The sequence below is a fragment of the Lactuca virosa genome, chromosome 8, assembly GCF_052849685.1.
Source record: "Lactuca virosa cultivar CGN04683 chromosome 8, Lactuca_virosa_CGN04683_v6, whole genome shotgun sequence".
NCBI lineage: Eukaryota > Viridiplantae > Streptophyta > Magnoliopsida > Asterales > Asteraceae > Lactuca > Lactuca virosa.
The window spans coordinates 46,867,732-46,874,341 of NC_136433.1; positions in this window are offsets into that span (position 1 = coordinate 46,867,732).

The window sequence follows — 6,610 nt, forward strand, 5'->3', positions numbered from 1 at the left end:
ATTTGAATGAAACTCCTACCCATGCTTATGATAAATTGATGCTTAATTTTTGTTATGATCATATTCAAAAGGACCATTGATGATCAGTTAGTTAGTTGTGAGAAAACAAACTAAAGACATTAAATAAGTCATTATAGAGTTAAGTCATAAGGTAATGGTTGATGTTTTCATAGTGTTTATTTGAACTCATGGAACATTAAGAACTTAAACCATTAAGTTTCATGCAACACATTTTTTTAAACAAGCTAATATTTTATATAAACCTAATATATTAAACTAAAATTTTCATTAAAATACCAAGAACAAGTACACTTTGAATTAAAAGACAATGAACTTAAAATTAAAAAACACACAAGACACTTGAAGTTAAAACACACGAAACATTAAAAACAAGCTTCAAATTAAAGTAAAATACAACACAAGTTCATTGGACATATTTACGTTATTTGTCGCTCCCCCTCACAACTTGCCAAAACTCAACAAACTGGAAATGTTTGTTAGTTTCTTCACAAAAAGCCTCAAGAGCATTGACCAAAAAAATTCATTCATTTTCACCATTCATTGCTTCACCCTCATCCTAAGAAATACAATGTGAAACTGTACTTGAACTGCGTTTGCATGTCTCCATTGGGAGAAAAGGATTTTTTTTTTTTTTAATTTTAAATGTTGGAACGATGAGATTTTATTAGAATACTAGCAAGAAGCTAGCAAAATGCCATAATAGAACAAGATAAAGAAGGGTTATGTAACTAACCAACCCAATGTACTTTATATTTCCTACACCTATTAAAAACCCAAAAAATATGACCTATCCATAACATCATAAAAAATGGTTGATTTCTTAAGTGCACGCGTACCAAAAACTGTGGAATACCTAAAATTCCATATAAACCCAAAAAGAACTTATAACAACAGTATCAAACGCCTTCCGAGGTCCCGCACAAAGTATAATTGAGTCATACCACACAACAAGAGACTACATATAAAGATGGGTAAGAATCTGAACTCCCCATAAAATAGCAATTCGAGACCATAACTCTAATAACTCTGAACACCCTACAAAAAGATGGTCCATCGACTCTATTGGTCTCGAGCAAATAGGACACAAAATAGACTCCACCATAATATCCCTAGAAGAAAGGCGTTCCCTCGTAGGGATACATATTAGACTGATACACCAGATGAGGATATATAACTTGATAAGAACCCAATTATTTAGTATAGTCTCACAACCCCCATTAGGGAGAGAACCGCTATCCATAAAACTCCAAGCAGTGGCGACAGAGAAATAGTTCGACACATCTAAAGTCCACCCCAATCTATCCGAACGACCAGACAAATGGACCCTTGCATCAAAACAAGAGAAGATTCCCATTGGGAAAGCTCGACACCACTCATCGAAAATCTCCTAAGAGAATCAAGCGACCAACCTATAGAAAACCGATCTGCCACCGATATATCATTATGAAAAGCTAAAGCAAAAACCGATTAAAATCAGTCACTAAAACCTGACCCCCGATCCAACTCCCCTGCCATTTGTCAATCCTCTTATCATCTCCAATATGTGAATGACAGAACTGCTGAAGATCTAAACCTCGGTCTCTCAACTGCCATATGGACCTAATAATACCGCTTTAAGGACCATGAGGACATCCAGATGAAATGAAGAACTACAACACCCATCAATACCATAGATAACTTTCACAACCTTAATCCATTAAAGCATTCGTATTGTGAAAGAACCTCCGCATATCTTTAGGCGACTCTCGTCGAGAAAGTAGACGCATCTATTACGTTGATGTTGATTAGCTATTCAGTTACATCAACCCATGCGCGAGCCAACATGATCTCTTCATCCGTGATCTAAAGATGAGCCATTTTTTTAGATATGAAAGTTTGAAGATGATCGAAAATAAAAAATATTAGGAGAGTTGAATGAATAACGTTTGAATGTGGTGAAAATTAAAAGAGGATGTTTGATATTTATAGTAGTTGATGAAATGTTTAAAATTTGAAATGTATATAAAAAATGATTATATTTTGAAAAATTGGGAATTTTTTTTTGAAAAATATAGTATTTATTTAAAGTGGTAAAAAAGAACACCTACCGTCTCTCATAAGGGATAATGACTTAAAAGGGTAATATATTTTTCGATTTGTACACATTTAGTCACTGAGTTTTTTTTTCGTCCACATTTACCCCTTCAACTTGTTAAACTGTACACATTCAGTCCTTATGACCGGTTACTCCAAGTTAGCCAGGAAAAATAACATAATAAGGTAATATATTTCTCATTTTGTACACATTTAGTCCTTAATATTTTTGTACACATTTAAGGGCTGTTTGGCAGGATCTGAACTTTTAAGATCTGAATTTTTAAGAGGTCTGAATTTCTAAGAGGGTATGAAATTTTAAGATGAAAGAACCCCTTTCTAAACTTTCGTATTTCTGAAAGTTGTTACTCCAAAACATGCTACATGCATATTTATAAAACAATATCTTACATTGATAAAGTGATTACAAAAGATTGCATACAAACCGACTATATTTTAATATTTTACATAACTACTCAGGATATTGTAATTTTATACATACATAAACCGAAGTACAAAAATAATAGTAAAAACTATTCTACATCTTCTGACAGTATATAACCATACTGGTTACTTATCTCCTACAAATTTGTTAAACATTGAGAGGGTAAGCGGTGACGCTTAGTGAGTTCAATAATAGATACAATATAACGTTATGTCATATATATACTTCAATATGGCAGAAGCAAAGAGGAACACGGAACAACAAAGGCATAATGCGAAAAGCTTTCCATATCAATCAATGAGACATAACAATTTTCATACTTGATATACAATCAATAAAGTTTCAGCACAAATGACACAGAAAATATTCAGGAATATCATTTTGCTAGAATATTTAGGCTTTCAGCCTTATCTTAGCATACTACCGAAGCTAAAGTGATGCCTATGTCATACACTTCATGGTCAACTGTTCATACCAATACCCAAGTGACGCCTATGTCATACACTTCGTGGTCAGAGGTACAACCTTGCTATAAAAATAGCAGAAATAATAACTCGAGATGATAACATGGAAAAGCACATAGCACATATAACACATAACATACAATTGTTCCTATATATTAAACTCACCGTGAAATAACCGGGGGTTAAAATAGTAATTTGGGCAGCACTTCGGCTCTAAATATGACTTTATTTGTTGAAAACCGAGAGATTTTTTGAAAACCGGGCTCTGCGAAGGTAGAGCTTCGAAACGGAAAAGATAAATTTTTCGGGCTTCTCGAGCACTTCGGAACGTATTTCAGGTGTTTGGTATGATCTCGGGGCTTCGGGGGAAGTCAGAATGAAAGAAATATAGGTTAAGGGGTGAAATTTGCCAATTCTCTAACATTTTCTCGGGAGGGTTCGCAGGCACTATTTATAGTGCGAGGGTCGGATCCGAAGCAAGAGGGAAGGAGGGCAGGTGGCAGCTTCGCAGGTGGGGACACGGAGTTGATGCGAGGCGTCTTACGAGCCGTCTTAGACGTCGCCTAGGACGCCAGGCGCGTCGCATGCGCAGTGGACCTCGCTTCGGTCCAATCAGAGGGGAACACGGGTCAGCAGCGAGAAGGGTGACGTGGCATTTCCGGATAAGGCTTATCCATGCAAAAATTCTCGAAAAATGTGCCCAAATCTTCTAAAATCCATAGCTTTCGCATACGGGCTCCGTTTTTGACGTTCTTTATATGCACGCGTAGGTAAAATTACGCTCTACAACTTTCGTTTAGACTTTGTCGGCTAATTTAGACTTTAATTTTTATATTATTATTTTTAACAGACCGGGACAGGAAAATCCGTTAAAAATTCATAACTTCTTCATCCGACATCCGTTTTCGTCAAACTTTTTACCATTGTAATACTATTGACGAGATCTTCAATTCTCGTTTAGGTTGTTTCGGATAAAAATCACTCGATCTAAAATTCGAGTTTTTAGCTGTCTACTGCTAAGCTGAAACTTAGAAAAATCATAACTTCTTCATACGAAGTCAGATTTTGGCGTTCTTTTTATCGAACTTCTCGGTTTAACGAATACTACGACTTTTATTTAGATCACGAAGGCTAAAAAGTAGTTTATCAAAAACTCACTTTTTACTTCATTCGGCGCCGTGTCGGTTTTGTCGCGAATCTGCGATTGGTCATAACTTCTTCGTTATAACTCAGATTTCGACGAGGCTTTCGCCTAAATGTTTCTAACGAGATTCTTTAAAACTTTAAATAATAAAATTTCACTTATTTCAAATTTTATATTTTCGCTAAATTTCACTATTTGGCTTTTAATTGGAATCTCATAAGACTTCCAATATTTTATGAGTGATTCTAAACATAGTTTTACTTCATTTCTAGTAAAAACTATCTGTTAGAACTCAACACTCAATTTCACATAATATTTCATAATATTATTAACTTTTCAAATTACATAACACGATTTCAAAACGTGTATGTTACAAATACCTCCTCCTTTTGAGGATTTCGTCCTCGAAATTACATCGATTAAAATAAATGGGGATATTTTGCTCTTATCTTGTTCTTATTCTCCCAAGTATAGTTCGGGCCTCGATGGTGTTTCCACTTGACAAGCACCAACTCTACTTCTTTATTACGTAGCTCAGTCGTTCTTTCGTTTACGATTTCTTCAGGCTCTTCTACATAAGTTAACTTATTATCCAGTTTCACCTCGGATAATGGAACTGCTTCATCATACATGCTTAAGCATTTGCGCAGATAACTCACATGAAAGACATCATGAATACCTGCCAAATCTTCAGGCAATTCCAAGCGGTATGCTTGTTTACCAATCCTCTGGAGGATTTTGAAAGGACCAACAAATCTAGGACTTAGTTTTCCTTTCTTTCCAAATCGCATAAGACCTTTCCATGGGGATACCTTCAACATTACGAAATCCCCCACCTGGAATTCTATTGGTCGTCTCCTCTTTTCTGTATAGGACTTTTGTCGATCCTGGGCCGCTTTCATTCTTTCTTGTACAATTTGAATCTTGTCGGTGGTGTCTTGAATCATTTCAGGGCCTCCAAGGATCTTCTGTCCTATGTCACGCCAACATAATGGAGTACGACACTTGCGAACATATAATGCCTCATATGGTGGCATTTTGATTGAAGCGTGGTAACTGTTATTATACGAGAATTCGACAAGAGGTAAGTATTTATCCCAGTTACCACCGAACTCCAAGACACATGCACGAAGCATATCTTCTACTGTATGGATTGTTCTCTCCGTCTGACCATCTGTCTGGGGATGATAAGCTGTGCTGAGAGCAACTCGAGATCCCAATTCACGTTGCATACTCGCCCAAAAGTGAGAAGTGAAGCGAGTATCACGATCGGAAATGATCTTTAGTGGCACACCATGTCTTGCAACAATTTCATCCAAGTATACTTGTGCGTATTTCTCCATTAGAGCCGTTTCACGCATGGCAAGAAAATGAGCGCTTTTAGTCAGGCGGTCGACGATTACCCAAATGCTATCATACTGTCTAGCAGTCTTTGGCAATTTGGTAATAAAATCCATGGACAGTTCTTCCCATTTCCATACAGGAACACTAAGACTTTCTGGGGTTCCGTAAGGCTTTTGGTGTTCTGCTTTGACTTGTAAGCACACTAAGCATTCATGTACATATCTTCCAATGTCTCTCTTTAATCCAGGCCACCAATAATCAGCTCTTACATCATAGTACATTTTACTTGTACCAGGATGTATTGACAATTTAGATTTATGGGCTTCATCTAAAATCTTCTGTCTTAATCCACCAATCTTTGGAATCCATAGCCGATTCTTGAATACCTTCAATCCTCTTGGATCAATAAGCAAAACATCAATATAATGTACCATCCCTTCTTTCTTCACATTTTCTGGCTTTAGGGCCTCTTCTTGCCATTTCTCTAGTTCATCTAGAATAGTGAACTTTACTGTAGTGTGAGTAATAGCATAACACATACTATTACGATAAACCTTTCTGCTAAGTGCATCGGCAACTACATTAGCCTTTCCAGGATGATACAGGATTTCACAGTCATAGTCTTTGATTAGCTCCATGGCTCGTTGTTGTCTCATATTCAAAGTTTGCTGACTGAATATGTACTTGAGACTCTTATGGTCGGTATACAATTGACATTTTGTACCAAAAAGGTAATGTCTCCAAAGTTTTAGGGCAAATACCACCGCAGCGAGTTCGAGATCATGGGTGGGATAATTCTTCTCATAATCTTTCAGTTGTCTTGAGGCATAGGCTATCACTTTACCACATTGCATCAACACACAACCGAGTCCTAATCTTGAAGCATCGCTATATACGGAGAAATCATCATCACCTTCTGGGAGTGATAAGATTGGAGCATGAGTCAAAAGATCTTTTAAAGTCGAGAAAGCTTTTTCTTGGGCTTCACCCCATTCGAACTTCACTTCCTTTCGTGTAAGACTCGTAAGAGGTACGACTATACAAGAAAAGTATTTAATGAATCTCCGGTAATATCCCGCGAGACCCAAGAAACTACGAATTTCGGAAGCATTACGGGGC